General features: G+C 31.9%; 1 protein-coding gene across 2 annotated transcripts in view; it reads left to right on the top strand.

Annotated features, from left to right (window-relative positions):
- LOC107454094 (uncharacterized) overlaps positions 1–17,415 on the top strand; it is a 68,481-nt gene that overhangs the window by 15,673 nt on the left and 35,393 nt on the right. Inside the window, exon 1 of one of the 2 annotated variants that reach the window (XM_016071151.4) lies at positions 9,827–9,933. The exons of the other annotated variant lie outside the window; for it this stretch is intronic. The gene's annotated coding sequence lies outside the window, so the exon portion shown is untranslated. Of the gene's footprint in view, positions 1–9,826; positions 9,934–17,415 lie in introns of those variants that run through there. 2 annotated transcript variants of the gene reach the window in all.

Below are 17,415 nucleotides of genomic sequence, written 5' to 3'. Positions count from 1 at the left end.
ATATGGACAGTTGAAAATTTATTAGTCAAATTCTTCTGCAACTCATGGCAATTAATAATTCATCCAGTATCTTCAACAAAATAAATGTTTCAATCATCAAACTTTTTGTTTATATAAATGATACCTACGCCCAGTGGAATTTGTCCTGAAGATCATCGACTTTCCTTTTGTGTATGCTGCCTGTTTTGTCTACGTTCTGAAGGCGACCGATAAAGCTAGAGAGCTGAGCTTCAATATTATTCACCCCCGTTGGACTAAAAAGAAAAACTACATCGGACTCCTGATAGACGTTAAAAAGTTTTCGATTTGAAACGCCATCCCTTCCTTCCGAAAAGCGTTGATTTTGCCTCTGAATTTTAACGTCAATAATTTGTTCTCACCTCGCCTCTTTCAAGGAGAAATATGATTCCTCTTAACGAAGAAACAAATTTAATGCTTCCACTCGACAACGACGTTATATATATATGTATATATATATATATATATATATATATATATATATATATATATATATATATATATATATATATATATATATATATATATATATATATATATATATATATATATATATATATATATATATATATATATATATATAAATTTTGTTCCCTCTTTCCCTGCCTAAGACCTCCACTCGACGCCTACAATATGTATAAAAGAAGATATTTGGCAGGGCGTTTCTCATGCAGAAATTGAATTTGAGCGTTGTTCTTGGGTAAAAAAGTTTTTTATGTCTTGTGTGAGAAGAAGAAATGGCTACCAGCCAGTGTCTGAGTTTAATCGAGGTCGAATTGTGGCCTACCGGGATTGCGGTTTATCATACCGAAGTATTGCTGCTCGCGTTGGTCAAAATCCCATGCCTGTTAGTGGAATATGGAATCGATGGGTTCATGACAGTCAAATGGAACGCCGTGCATGATCTCAGCCGCTCCCCATCTCTAACAGCTGAGAAGACAGACATGATATCCACATGGCCTTAAGGGATCGTACAACTACGTCAGGAATCCTGAGTCAACAAATGGGGTCATTTTCGAGACAAGTGTCTTCACGAACAGTTCGACGACGCTTGTAACATCACGGGCAGTCAGCACGGCTACCATGGCTTCGGCAACCCTTGACGCTGCATCACAGGTAGGAGGGCCTTCAATGGCGTGATTAGCGACGAACCTGGACGCAGGAATGGCACGACGTCGTCTTTTTAGGCGAATCCAGGTTCTGTATACAGCAGGTATGGGCAAACTTTTTTGGTCGAGGACCAAAAATCGAGAAAAAAAAGTTTGGTAGGCAAAGTAAAAACTTCTAAAAAAAAATAAATACGATATACAAGTTTTAATTCAGATATTTAATGAGATGAATGAAATTGCGATTTATTTCCTTATATTGAGGTTCGAAGTGAGATGTGCTTATTTTAAGGAACGAGGCTAAATGCTTGTCTATTAGTGTACTTCTAAAACGATTTTTTTTCCTAAGGTTCATAGTTGAAAATACTTGTTCACATACATAAGATGAAGGAAACATAGCACTGATTTTCTGGGCATGAGATTAAATTTTGGAAACTAACTTTTGGTAAAGATTTGTAAAACTCAAACTTTAGTACATTTAGAAACAACTGCTTAAGGTGTTTGTTAGATTGCAACTCAATTAATTCAAGCCGCAAGTCCGACCTCACTGTTTCACAATAACGTTGAAAAGCATGGTAAAAATATCTAATTCTGTTTGAATGGCACTGAAATCTTGAAATCTGCGTTCAAATTCAAAATGGAGTTTTTTCAAGCCATCTTCATAATTCCTAAGCTTTTCCTTATTTACCGAGAGTATTGAATTTAACCTCGAGAAATAAGACAAGTCATTCTTAGCTAGATGACGAGCAAACAGATTAAGATTCAGTTTAATTAATCTTACTTCGTAATCATGATGATAACATTAATTTCAATTTTTTGGATTTGGGTATTATGAAAGTTGAAAATATCTGCTTTGTTGATTTATACGATAAAAGAAATGATTTTAATTTTAATATTAATAAACTAGTTACTTGGAATTCTAATGTTTCTAGGAGCATCTATTTAAATACCACTTTTAATGAAATGAACAGAATTAAAAGAATATGTAGTAATATTTATTTATCCAAAAAACAAATCGATAAACTCTTTCAAAATCTGATAAAAAACAATGGATACCCAACTAATGTAATAAAATTTTATATAAAATCATTGAATTAATCGTATATTTTGGTGGATATATTTATTAAACATTTTTTTGTTAATTTTTATGATTTTCCCATGTGCAAATCCATTTCAGGTAAATCCATTGCCAAAATTATTTCTTTGTTAATTTGTATAATTTTTCCATGTGCAAATCCATTTCGGGCAAATCCGTGGTTAGAATTATTTACTAAAAATTCCTTTACTAAATAATTTTCTTTGTTAATCTATACAGTTTTTCCATGTGCAAATCCATTACGGGCAAATCCGTGGATAAAATTGTTTGCTAAAAATTTCTTTATTAATTTATACAATTTTCCATGTGCAAATCCATTTCGGGCAAATCCGTGGCTAAAATTATCTACTTGGGTTTTTTCTTTGTTAATTTTTCCATGTGCAAATCCATTTCGGGCAAATCCGTGTCAAAATTATCTATTGAAAGAATTTTTTCTTCGATAATTTAAATAATTTTTCTATGTACTAATCCATATCGTGCAAATCCGCGGCTAAAATTATCTGCAAAACAGGCAATTTATGCTTCTCTTTTCTATTTTATACTTTTTCTTAAATAAACATCTATCTTCTAAAACTATTTATGATCAATTTTTAAAATTATCCAGTATAATATTACCTTGCGCACATCCATTTCGGGCCCATCCTTGGTAACTAACAAATCAAAACTCAGAATAACAAATCACTTCAACAGTGCAGTAAGAACGACACTTTATAACCCTCTTGTTACACTCAATTTGCGCTTTTGTTTTCATCTTTTGTTTTCATATTTTGTAATCTGGCAATCTTTCTGCGAAAACATTTTTAAATCATTCTTGAAAAATATCCGTCCATGTAAGTTGAACTGATTTTGCTGCTCGCTTTATAGTCTCCCCTTTTTAATGTTTTTTCTTTTTATTTTATTTTATTATCTGTTTTTACCTGTTATTTTTACTTATTTGTACTTTTTGTGATCTATTTCATTTGTTGTTATTTTTTAAAAATTTTTTTTGAGTGCTCCTCACTTTATTGTATTAATTTATTTAGCTTTGGCTTTATTGATACAATATCAGAAAGCACTCTGTTTTGCGGATATAATCGTGTGGGCTGAAGAAAAGATTATATCCTTTTTTTTCCGGTTTTTTAATTAACATTTCATGATTTGTTGTTTTTTTTTTTTTTTAATTTTTTAATTATTTATTATTATTTTTAATAAACTGTTGTTTGTTATTTTTTACTTATTATTTCCCCCCCTTTTTCATATGTCTATTATTTTTCTTTGTTTTATTCTTCGTTTTGAACTTACATATATATATATATATATATATCTATATATCTATAGCACAATAAATAAATACAAAAAGGACAAGAAGAAAAAAATGAAGAAAATTAAGAAAAACAATAAGTTTTATTTACTGCACATAAGCAAGTAACTAGAACTCATTAAATAAGTTCAAAATGTAGAGAAAACATGGAAAAATTGCAGAACAATGAAAAGAGAGAAAAATAAAAAAAATAATCCCTTTTTTTAGTGCTCCTCACACTATTGTATTGATATATTTTGCTTTGGCTATATTGATACAATATTAGAAAGCACTCCTTTTCGTGTGAGCTGATGAAAAGATTATACATTTTCCCCCCGGATTTTTATGAAATAGGTATTATTTTTAAATTACTTTTTTCTGTTGCTCTTTTTTTCATTGTTCTTTAATATTTTCCATGTTTTCTCTTTATTTTGAACTTATAAATTCCAAAGTTAAATTTATTTAATTAAAAAAATATGCGAAACTGTTCGGAATCATTTAAAATAGTTCTAGAATATTTCCTAAAGTATCTTCTTGTTTATAAATATGCGTGTGAGATATTTCTTATGCTTTTGCAATATTTAAATTTTTAGTAATTTGTGAAAGGGGATTTTAAATACCTTTCATTCTACTCATGCATTGCATGTATGAATTGAAGTGAAGTAACAGTATTAATACTTTTAGAAGATTCTGCGAAAATTTTAATGGAGTTTGAGCTCTCAGAAAAGTCCGGAGTCAAACATTTTTAATTACCGACTCTACAGCTCTCTGTCACATGCTATATTATACAGATAACCTGTTTAAAAAAAAATAAAAGTCGTCCTTATTTATTGCTTAGGTCTTTTCAACAAACACTCGTAACTGGGAAAGAAAAAAAATTAAAATTTTCTCGAAGAATGTAATAATATAGATTAAAAAAAAATTTTTTTTGTCAAGATTTCTCACAGATTCTAGAATAGCACGTCGATATTTTTATTAAAAATTCCTTTTGTTTTTAAAATCATTTTTTTTGTTATAATTTCATGCTTTTAAACCGATTAACTAAATTGTTATAAGTGGATTCTATTCGGTTTCAAATTAGTGCATGAATATTATTTGAAAATTTACAAAATTGAAATTCTTTTCGAGGAGGTAATAACCGGAATAACAAGATTCCTTTCGAGTGATCCTCTTCTGTGTTAGTTAAGGTAAGAAAGCAATAAAATTTGTAGAACATTTGTTTATCATATTTCACAAGAATAAGAAGCATGATCGGAAAACATCTTTGTTCGAGCATTTATAAATTTAAAACAGTTGTGTGAGGAAAGAGAAGTTTAGTAAAGTTAATAAAAAATAAGTTCTATAAAGTTAGTTCAACAAACCAAACGGCCTGTCTAAAGGAGTTAAAAAATGCTGAATTCATTTGGTAGACATGTATCGGAGAGGTGGACTGGTGTGAACATGGGTTAAGTAATGAAAAAATGGAATATTTCTGATATTCACCACACTGTTAAAATTTTCATTCTAAAATTATGGAAAAATAACTGGCAGCTGTCTGTCCCTCCGCTTAACCGCAAAGTTTACGGTGAAGAAATTTTTTTTCCTTCATGGTTTTGAAACTATTTACAAAATGTATGGTTATAAAACCATGAATACAAAACTATATGTTTTTTGAACTATTTGCAACTAGCGTTTTTCAAAAACGTAAAAAAAAAAATAATTAATTTTTCATGGGAGCTCGGCTTTTCGTAAGGCATTGGAGAGTGCCGGACACTGGAAATTCTTCATGTGTTAAAGGGAGACATTGTGGTGTCAACAATAGCACTCGAACTCCAGTTCTGCCGGTTATGAGGTTGACAGATATGCCCGCTCGGCTATGATACTAAACAAAAGTTGCAGTTGCGGAGAACTAAGCAGCTTCATTAGGTGGTTCTAGTTGGTGCGATAAAATTCTGGTTGCTTAACCGTATTAGGAGAAAGCAGTTAATAAACAGTTTTATTGCCATTTTATTTATGGTTATTTGACTTTTTTGATTAAATATGGTAAAATAACCATTCAATAAATTGTTATTTAACCATTTTTCCCGAGAAATTTCTAACAGTGCAGTCGAAATTTCTTAGCAAATTTTGGCAAAACTGTGGTATAATTTTCAATGCAGTGGTATTTCAAAATACTTAATTGTTCAGTAAAAAAGTACATCTTTAACTTACCTCTGAATTGTAACTTTGGACTATTATTATCCATCATTTTTGATAAAAAAGTGTTTTTATATTATGAATAAATATGCTTTTCAGTACATAGTTTATTAATCACTTTTTATTTGCCTTTTTTTATTAATTGATAATGGGCGAATAAATAACTCCACGGAACAAGTGTAGTAAAATATGGTATGCTGTGGATTGATTTTGTTTTTTATCAAGTTTAGTATTATTTTCTGATAAGCTGTGGTGCTGTGGTGAGTTTTTTAATCCTGAGCAGATTCAAAGAAGGTTGACTCTTAATGACAAATTTGATAAATAATTATGCATATTTTGCTAATAAATATACAAAATAAAGCATGTCATCACGAAAAAGTGAATCAATTCCTATAAAATGACCAGTCATTAGTAGCGGGGAACATTTTTGTCCTGTCTCATAAGTTTTTTGAACGGATCTTACGATATTTTCGCGCTGCTGAAATTTGAAATACGAAATACGATTCTCTCTACAAGCTATAGTTTTCATGCAATTTAATAGTATATTAATATAAGGGACTTTTTTTTAATATTCACTAGAGGGAATACTAAGCGTCCCTACTTCTGTGTGACGTAGGAAGAAGGCTTTATTACATATCAGTCTATGTTGCAATACGTTAGGGTCTTTGTTTTTTTGTCTCAAGTTTTATTTTCCAAGAAGTGATACAAGTGTATAAATATGTATTAAAACGTATACGTCCTTTATAAACTTTTACATTCAGACAAAAATAAATTATACTAAAAATAGCACTCTGAAACAAAAATCTGTTGCTTTCCGAGTAAAAGCAATTTCAGATTTGAAACATCCTAATTAAGGGCATTGAAAAATGAAAATCATATTTTAGTATCGAAAGTAAGAATTTTAATAAATACACATAATAAAAGAAGAAACCATAACACTCTTTATCCTCACGAACGGTGTGTGAAATCATGTTGTCGTTAAGGTTAAACATTTAATACTCGAATCAACCTTTTAGGAGAAAAGAGGTTTTTTAAGTTCTCCACCACAAGATTATCGTCTGATAATAGTGCACTCATTTCTGGTTAGTTTTCCGTAAATATTTTAGGTTGATAGTTCAGTTTTGCGTGTCTGACAATTCCTGCTGAGTTTTTAAGACGACTTTTAATCATCGAATAATATTAAATTGAGTAATAATTGAAAAACTTGTTGTTTCCAACACCTATAAGATGTTTTCTTAAAGAATGATTTACATCATTGAGAGTTTAATATTGATTTCCTGTATACCTAACTGTTATTCATTATTTTAAATTTCGTTTTTCTGGCTGTAGAAACTGACTTCCTCTGAAATAAAAAACATACTTAAAGGTCATTTGCTGAGAGGGTGAATAATGAATGAATGAAGACTCAACCGGGATTGCCCGCGGGAATGCACCACAATTGTCAATGAAAGATAATATCCGTGTGATTCGCTTCAATAATTTTGTTCTCTGTAAATAGTTTTCAATCACGCATCAGGGGAACTCTTTTAAAAAAAAAATTCTAGTCTATGAATATTTTAAGATGTCCATCACGTACTTCAGTGGAAATCACTCCTTAAATGTATATTAATACATAACACCCATAAAACACACACATAAGATTTATTCTTAATATTTGTTGAGAAATTTATTTCTCTAACTCAGTTTTAGTACAACCGTGTAATGAAGACTGTTTTTTTATTTTTATTTAAATAAATGAATTTACAAGAATGAAAAAAACAGCAACCCTCGAGCTATCATTTCATTCCTAAACTAAAAAACATTTAAAGCATTAGGAAAAAATATTTTTTTATTATTAAACTTCAATGAGAATCATTCCTTTAAAAATCAATTTAAACATAATCAATACATTTTCGTTGCCATCCACCATTTAAAATTTTTTAGGCCCCTTTGAAAAAAATTAAATAAATAAAAGTATTCAGCCATAACTGGTCTCACTTCTTTAATTTTTATCTTATTGCTTTAATATCAGTGATTTATTTGTTAAAATAATCATTATCTAAAATGATAAAAAGTTATAATATGTTTCAACGACGTGGCTAACTCTTTCCAGTTAGCTCCAATTTTCTTAAAATGTAATTATTCAGTTTTAAACATTTATTTGAGTTTATGCAATTCAGTGCTATTTTTACCTAACTGCAAACATCATTCAAGTAAATATTATTGATGAAATGGTGTTATTGATGCAAAAGCAATAAAAGAGAAAAGTATGTTTTTTTTTGCGGCACCAGAGATACAAAAGATAAATTCTGTTGTCTGTAGATGTAGCAAATTAAACAATTAAGCGTAACATTTTTATGTTAAAATTTTCGCTTAGATCACAGTTTATGGGAAAGTAATGTAAAAAATCTATTGTAAATATGAATTGCTAGTGATACTCATCGGAAAAACTTTACAAGCAAACAGTATATGAAGAATATGCTTTATTTGTTTCTAAGCCATGCGCATCTGAAATTACACAAAATCTATTTTAATTAAAGAAAGTCTTGCATATCATGGATTGGTTGATGAAATTCATGAAAATCAGGTCCAATTTATGAGAACAAATGTTGTTTTAGAAGATTAAGAGATTTGTTGAGAAGGGCATTTGTTGCGAAAAATTTGAACACCGTTAGTTGCACCACTAGCAATAAAATTTCCATTTGAATAAATTTTTTTTCTCCGATTGAGAAACCTTGGAAAATCGCTTATTGTCATCCGAAGAACCATTTCTTTGGTTATTTGACTCAAAATTCCCGAAATTTTCTTGATTAGTGACTTAAAGATGTGAATCAACTGGAGAATCAAAATGTTTTACATTTGTTTTATCATTCGTTCTCAGCTGCCGAATTACAATACTTTTTGTACATTTATTATTTTTCTTCACTCTAGATCCACTAATTTTTCCAAGAATTATTTTTTTCTTACTCTTTTCTATAAAAAGATTAAATATTATTTAGAATGTAAAAATGTCAGATGCGTGTGTTTGTGAAAAGGGGATATATTCTTTCAACGAAAATAAGAAGTGTTTACTTTGTTTAGTTTTCCAATAAGTAGCAAGGATATTCTATCACTTCTACTAGCATTAAGAAATCAATGAAAAATCTTTAAAATGTGTATCTCAATCAAATTAACAAAACATTTATATTTAAAGTGTTACAATAACTATCATTAAGATTCCTAATTAACAATCAAACTTTAAAAATCTAAGTCAATATCTTTTAATGAATTCTATTGTATATTTATGCTACGTTCGTAAAATATTATATAATATCTTAAGAGGGAAATATGTATTCAGTTAGTGAGACCGAGTTCCGATCTCATTGTTTCAACGATACTCATCATTTTTTATTAAATTTCTTATCTCACTAAAGCACGAAGAGGCAAATCACAGCTTAAACATTTAAAAAATTTCCTTTATAAACAAAACTCTAAACAAACAACAAAATTATTTTGAAAAATATATATGATAACATAATTCATAACAATGAAACATAATTTCGAAACGGAATCTTATAACGAAATTTTTTTAAATCTTCAATGAAGCAACTAAAATCATCTGATAGTTGAAAGGGTTCAAGGTTAATAATACAGTTTGTTTAATGCAATGATTTGCATGATTTCGTTTATCTTTAAAAATCCTCACTTAATTCTCTCCTTATTTCATTTCATTTTCTCAATCCAAATTTTAGATGACATAAACTCTTGCTGAAAAACATCTTTTCTATCATCAAAGTTTGCCGCAAACCATGCATATTTGAAAATTGAGATGATAGAGGGGGGAGGGAGATAAAAACTAAAAGTAAAAATAATATTGTATGTATACTATATTATACTGGATAGAACATTTCACAGCATATAAAAAGTGCAAAATTTTCGAGACAAGAAAATATGATTAAAAAATTTTCCTAATTCCCTTTGAAAATATATTTTTTAAAACTCATGAATGAGATATTGTGCAGACGCTTGTTTCTTGACAATCAACTGTTAATTTTCTTGAAAGATGGAGAGAGAGAGAGGGGAGGATGTGTCTCCCTCAACACAATGCAAACGAAAAACATTTCCTGTCACGTGATAAAGATGATGCAAAAAAATAAAAAAAGTAAAAAAATAAGAGCAATAAGTCGCGTGCCAGGTAAATCAGCCCCGCCCTTTCGTCTCTCGGACAAGTAAAGGAAGGGGATGGGGTTTGGAACAGATTGCGGTGATGAGTCTACCAGCACGGTCATCGGACACTCCGGGTGAGATCTTTTTTCTTTTATGTTTAAGAAAAATAATTTTTTCTCTCACTTAAAAGTGTTTTATAATCACTTTAGAAGAAGGGGGGAAGGGAGACATTTATAAAGAAATAAAGTGCAATGCAAAACATTCATCGAATTTATTTCACAAATTATTCATTTAAATAGTTTGATTATGAATTGTTATCAAAATATAAAATGACGCATTTTGACTTTAGAGTTTCAGGAAGACACCGATTCTTTATGTAGAAACTTCAAAATGCGATGATGAAAATTCCGAGGAATAATGTTTTTCCAGATTTGAAAAATTTTGAATGTTACACTATCAATGATTGGTTGTCTTATAAACAACAAAATATTTTTTGTAATAAGGAAATTTAAAAAAAATCAAATTCATGAAACACTTTAATAATAGAAGAAAAGTGGAATGCTTAAAAATCATGCTAAATTGTTTTAAAAACAAAATTAAACAGAGGGTATAAAAGTTTTTTTTTGATTAAAAACATCAAACATACTTTTAGCATGATTAAATCGTGTACTCAAGACATTATAATTAAATAATCTCACTCATTTTTAAGCCATTGCAAATTAAAAGAAATCTACTTCGTATGAAATAAGGAAAAGCAATGTTTTAAGTATAGTTTGTATCAAGCTTCTGAACTTCAAATCGAGTTCATTAATTCACTGTAAATGCGCATTGTCTTTTCAACATTTAAATTTTCTCAATGAAAGCTAATAAAAATTAATCAAAAATTTCCTCTCCACTATCCCTTTTAAACTGAGAAAATAACTAAGGATTCATTTTAATTACAAATCCAAATAATTTGTGCAAGTCAAAAATTAAAGTTTTCAAATTTTTAACCAAACTCAAAGGACGACAAAAAAAACAAGTTTTTTCCCATCAAAAATTAGTAATAGTTCTTGGCAGAGCTGAGAGTTGTCATAAGGTCGCAAAGAGTAAAACACTATGAAAACATGTAAAACATTATTTCATCCCATTAAAAAAATAAATAAAAAAGAGAGGGGGGGGGGAGGGAAAGGGAGAGAAAGATCAAGTTACTTAAATAAATATTGTTTTTTATGTGGTGATGAAGTTGTTTTGAAAAAAGAAGATGCAAGAATTCTGAAATGAAAAGATTATACATCTTTGCTTCGATGGAATTTAAAAATTCATTCATGAAAGATGTACAAAGAAGAACAGGGCAAAAACTTTCTAAATACTTATAACGAATTGCGAGATATTACGGCAGCTACTTGCATCGTAAAATGTTTGACCGAAACTAACAGTAGTTATACCAAAAACCGTAGTATACATGATCTCAAAGAAAGTATTTCTAAATATTCATCTTATTGCTACTTTGATCAGAGTATGAATAAGATGGGACGTTTAAGTTAATCGTGTTTCACATCTTTGTCACACTTCGCAATAATTGAATTTATTTTCATTCAATTTTCTTAAATTTAAAATTTTTGGATAAACCCTTAAGACTCGATGTTGTTTATATGTATAAGATAAACCCGGAATATCGTTACAGTGAATCGTTATAGTATTCGGGGGGGATTACATGTTTGTTTTTAAACTAAACTGCTGTTTGTAGAAAATGCAACACCATGAAGGAATCATCAGAATCAAATGAAATTCGCAGCAAATGTCAATTATAGGATATTATGCAAATTAATAAAGTTTCAGAGCCATCGCGCGTGCGTGGCGCGCGCAGCGCCCTCTGAATTGATGCTGAAAGCGTATAAATAAAGTGCTGTAGCGGGACGTTGAAAATAGTCTATGATTATTTGTTAGTGGCAAACGTTTAGTGAGACCTGAGTATGCCTCCACGACGGAAGAATAAGAAATTCAAGCAACTTACGGAGTTTGAACGAGGGAGGATAATCGGCCTTCGAGAAGGAGGATTTTCCTATCGCGCAATAGCAGCTCGTATGCAGCGGAACAGTTCCACAGTGATGCGAGTTTGGAAGCAGTGGACCGACGAGCACCGAACAACTCGAAAAACAGGCACTGGACGACAGAAGGTGACGTCAGAGCGCGATGATCGACACCTGCTCCGCATGGCGGTGAATGATCGCACAGCTTCCTCCAGGCAGCTGGCAGCACATTGGTCTACTGCTACAGGTGTACAATTGTCGGCTTCGTCAATTCGTCGTCGTCTGCTGCGCCGTGGATTGCGTGCAAGGGTGCCATTATACAGGATTCCCCTCACGGCGGATCATCGACGGCTGCGTCGGCAGTGGGCTCTTGAGCACAGAGACTGGCGAGCTGATTGGCACCAAGTTGTCTTTTCAGATGAATCACGCTTCAATTTGTGTACCCATGATGGCCGTGTTCGTGTTAGACGTTATGCCGGTCAACGCTGCCTTCCTGAGTGTATTATTGAACGACATAGTGGTCGAACACCCGGAGTTATGGTCTGGGGTGCGATTTCGTATCATGGACGATCCAATTTGATACGAATTGAGGGTAATCTCAATAGCAACAGATACGTCCGTGAAGTGCTACAGCCCGAAGTCGTTCCTTTCCTTCAAGGCATCCCTGGAGCTATCTTTCAGCAGGATAATGCACGCCCACATGTTGCGCGGACTGTTAGAGACTTCTGTTCAGCACAACGCATGCAACTTCTTCCTTGGCCTGCTTATTCGCCGGATATGTCGCCTATTGAGCACGTGTGGGATATGGTTGGTCGGCGTCTCACTCGTGATCCGCGTCCTGCAGTTTCCAAAGACGAACTTTGGTTGCGCATACAAGCGATATGGAATTCTCTTCCTCAAGCAGATATTCAACATCTGTTTGACTCCATGCCACGTCGTATAGCAGCACTTATTGCAGCGCGTGGTGGCTGCACCAAATACTGATTTCGGACGCTTAATTTGTTTCTTTTGTTTTGAAAATTTCATCATTTATTTGTATCAGTACAAGTCGTTTCTGCATTAAATTTCATTTGATTCTGATGATTCTTTCATGGTGTTGCATTTTCTGCAAACAGCAGTTTAATATTTCATAAGACTAAACAACTTTCGTCATTTAAATGCATCTATTGTCTTCAAATAGTCTGGTTATGGTTATGATTGTAATAATTACAGATTATGTCACTTTCCATATTTGTTTGAAAAATTTTCAAAAATGTTTAAAGCTCAGATTTGTAACTGGAAGTTAGTACTCAGAAATATTTCAGGCAAGAAAAGGTCTTGCTTCTTTAAAGCTTGCTTCTATAAAGAAGATTGCAGCTGAGAGTATGGGTCAAAATTAGATCTGTCACTACTGACCACAGTTCAATCAAATACACTATCTGCCAATAAGTAATTTACGCATATGATAAAAGAGCTTTCACATAGTTGGTAGTACAAGTGGAGGAGGTTGTGCCCCACATGAAGCAATTAATCGGCTTAACTTTCCGGCTTTTAGCAAGTGTTTGGATGATGTGCAGTGGTATGTCCTCCCACTCGGTTGGAGAAGACATGCAAGTTCTTTTTCCGATTATTGACGGTTGCTGTATCCAACGATCTAAATAGCCCTAGAGGTTTTCTATAGAATTTAGGTTCTGGACAGGCCAGTTTATCCAATTGTCCTTAAACTAATCCATGGTCAACCTCGCAGCATGACAAATGTCATCCTGGAAGTAATAGTGACCCAACCCGTAAAATTGCAGGAAGCGCATTGTTGTCTGGAATAGTGCAATAGGAGTAGGCGTTTAGCTTACGATGAGTTAGGATCAAAGGTCCATATCACGAAAGACATCCTCACACTGTAATTCCACCTTCGTCAAATATTACTGCAGGTACAATGCATTTTGACACAAGGCGTTCTCCTGGCCAAACCCAGACAATGCCATCCCAATGTCAGAGATGGATTTATCACTCTAGAGAACTCATCGGCGTTCAATTTTACAACAGAATTCATCAAATTTTCCCTCATCTACGGTCCAATTTGGACGTGCTTTGCAAAACCTCAGCTAGACAGGGTTAGTGAGGACGTAGATCATGAAATATTAGACTGAAAAGTTATTCAAAAATAATGTAGTTATATATCTTGAGACTGTAATAAAATCAATTACAAATTATTAAATAGAAACAAAGAAAATCAAAAAATAACTTATTTAAAGGCAGAATTTTACAAAATCGCTGCAATGCCAGACGACGTCATACGATTTTTCTTTCCCCAGGTAGTGATGTCATTTTCGACCAATAGCGTGACGCGGCTACTTTGAAATATAATCGCTCGTGTTCTCCAGGTATGCGTGAAACCCAGGCCCTTTTTCAGATTGAACCTTGATTCATCACTCTAGAGAACCTGTTTCCATTCATCTACGGTTCAATTTTGACATGCCTTGCACCACCTCAACAGAGCTATGCGATTGGATTTATGAATCAAAGGCTCAAGAGCAGCAATGGAAATTAAGCAAATGATGTTTTCTTGAGGGTGGAATTTATTGAAACGGCAGTCCCGATGCTGGAACTTCTGGACCATCGGTTTGGTGTGGTTTTCCAGAAATTTTTTGGGCAGCCCTCGTTGGTCTCCATCTGTTGGAGTGTCGGGTCGAAGTACATTCTGACAATTACCCTCCACTGCTTGATTACAAAAACCACGATCGGTTTTAATATGTTTAACTCATTAGACATAAATAACCAGCCATTACTATGAAGTCAAAACATTTCGTACTGTTTTCTACGCAATAGTTAAGCACAAAAGGTGTGACTGCATTATTTAATATCAAAAGAAATGTATTATTTAATATCAACTGCTTTTTGTTTACTCGCATAAAGCTTTAAATTTTTGAAAAAGTGGCTACATGTCTTAAAACATGATTGTCTTAAAAAATACTGCAACTGGCCAGTGGCTAGTACCAAATTTTCTTAATTATTGTGATTGCAGAATAGGATTGTAGCAAGTTTTGGCAATTGTAAAGAGGGTATTTTACACATAAAGACCAATTTATTTATCGTTTTAGTGAAATTTACAAGAAGTAATTCACCCGTCAAGTTTGGAAAGAACTCGCTCAATTTTATTTGAAACAAATCGGTTATGACAATTATTTTAATGTTAATAAAGAGCATAAGAAAGTCATTTAAAATATTTAAATATTGGTTTAAGATCATCCAAAATAATTGAAAATAGTTCTTTGGCTCTTTACTCTTTACTCTCCCTTTTCACAACTTTATAATCTTTCGTATCTGTGAACTCTAGTATTCAAAATTATCCTCACTAGCCAGTGCACTCCCCAACGCATCCCCTTTTTTATAAAATCATCACGGAGCATTTTTAGTCTCCCCCTATTTTATTATGAAAGTTTTGCGTCTCTGATCAAATAAAAATAAAACTGTTTTCTATTTTTTAGTTCATTTAAAAAATGTTGTTTCTGTAAGTATGAAATATATTTTAATTATTTTATTATTTGCGAAGTTCACGTCAAAAAACATTAGCATCCACATTTGTTTCCGCCAATTTAAACAAGGAAAAAAAATCTTTAAATGGCTGGAAACCTATCCTAAATTATTATAACCTAAAAATCTAAAGAAATACTGAATTCTCCCTATTTAACGAAACAAGGTTTTTATTTGGCACCTTTGACGAAATGTGAATTGTAAACTTTTTTTTAACCAAAAATCTTTGATTTCTCTCAAGTAAAGGGCTGGAAGAAAACGAAGGCCCAAAAGCTGCCACGTAAAAACCCGTACTGCCGCGTACACCGTAAGTTTTAAAACTTCATTTGAGGATTTTAATCTTTTCAGATTGTTAAAATATAGGAATTAAAAAAATCAAAACAACGAAGGGGTTGTAAATATCCCTCATTTAGGATAAACAAATAATATAAATAAATAAAAGAGAATATATAAAATAAATACCGCATTAAGAAAATATAATGGTTTTCGGAATTTTGATATGCATTTATTACTTTATACATATTTACTGCTATGGTTTATGACATTCATAGCGTCTGAATTTGAAAAGTCAGGTCCTTTTCCACTGCAACTTCTATTCACTTCATAATTGATTAAATAAATGTTTATGAGCAATTCAAAAAATGTCCCATAAATCATGCCTAATGGAATTCTGATGGAGAACATAGAATCGAAAAACCATTCAATTGCTCTTCCCGATTAAAAGTAAAAAAAAAAAAAAAAACACGGAAAAGAGCGGCATAATGTTTTCGATTTCTTTCTCAAATGCGCGTTATGACTTATTACGCGTTGAATTTCTAGTATTGATTACTGATGGACAGTTTTTTTTAAATGTTTTTTTAGTGTGTATTAAAGAAAATAAAAGCTATTTGTTGGAGGATCCAGTAACAGAGATGCAAAAACCATCCTTTTTTTAAATAAGAAAAGTCGGATTTATTTTATTTAAATTTATTTTATTTAATTTCCATGAAAAAGGGGAAAAGCATTGGAAAATTCAAATAAGAATAATGTTATTATTTTGGATGTTTTCTGAATTAGAAAGGTTTGAAGTTTGATAATTTATAATATATTTTTTTGAGAATTTAGTTTTTTAGTGTTGGTAGCCCATTGAACATTGGCATTTGCTTGTTCTGATTTGGGTGAAGAACATGGTCAGTTTTATTATTTTCATTTCGAAATGTTCCAATAAATAAATATTGTTTATTGCACTTAATAGAAATACAGTGAATTCGCGATAACTCGAATCTGATAGGACTGACGAAAAACTTCGACATATCGGAAGTTCGACTTACCGTTAGTTTCGGTTTTGGACTTTCAAAATATTGTTGGATTATTTAATTAATGCTTATTAATCCTTTTTCTGACAAGCCATTTACGATAAGACTGTTTGAAGCACTTTATGATACCCTGGTCCATCGGCTGCAACTTTGCTGTTGTGTTTGGCGGGAGAAACTGCAAGTTTACTGCTTTCAAATTAGGTTGATCACTATGTGCTGTGCATTTATCCATTAAGAGTATCACTTTTCTTTTTTTAGCGAATAATTTCCGATCCAATTTTCTTACATAGTCTTCAAGTAAAACTGATGTCATCCAAAACTTTTTGTTAGACTTGTAATCCAAAGGATACGTTTTTACAGTCTGGAAACATCGGGGATTTCGCTTTTTTTCCGATAACAAGTAAGGGCAATTTTTCTGTCCCAGACGCATCCACGGCAGTCAAACGTTCCTTGCTCATTTTATCCCCTGAGCAGTTTTCATCCTTAAACATCATAGTCTTATTTGGAAGACATTTAAAAAATAAACCCATTTCATCAATATTGAAAAAATCATTTTAACTGTATCCTTAAAGTAAATTTGGTAACGTTTCACTTAACCACTGTTCACATACTTCAAGAGGGACAGCTTTATCTTCTCCATGAACAGTGCGAAAGACATTGTGTGTGTGTTGCAAAGGAAGGGGCAAGATATCAGCTCCTAGGTTTTTTTTTCTTGCTTTAAAAGATCCAAAAAAAAATCGAGTTAAAGGGAGTAAAATTCGAGTAATCGAGAATAATTAACATGAAATTGAAGATAAAA

This window comes from Parasteatoda tepidariorum, chromosome 2, assembly GCF_982258835.1.
Source record: "Parasteatoda tepidariorum strain Cologne lab strain chromosome 2, Ptep-v5.0, whole genome shotgun sequence".
NCBI lineage: Eukaryota > Metazoa > Arthropoda > Arachnida > Araneae > Theridiidae > Parasteatoda > Parasteatoda tepidariorum.
This window is presented reverse-complemented; position numbering and strand designations above follow the sequence as displayed.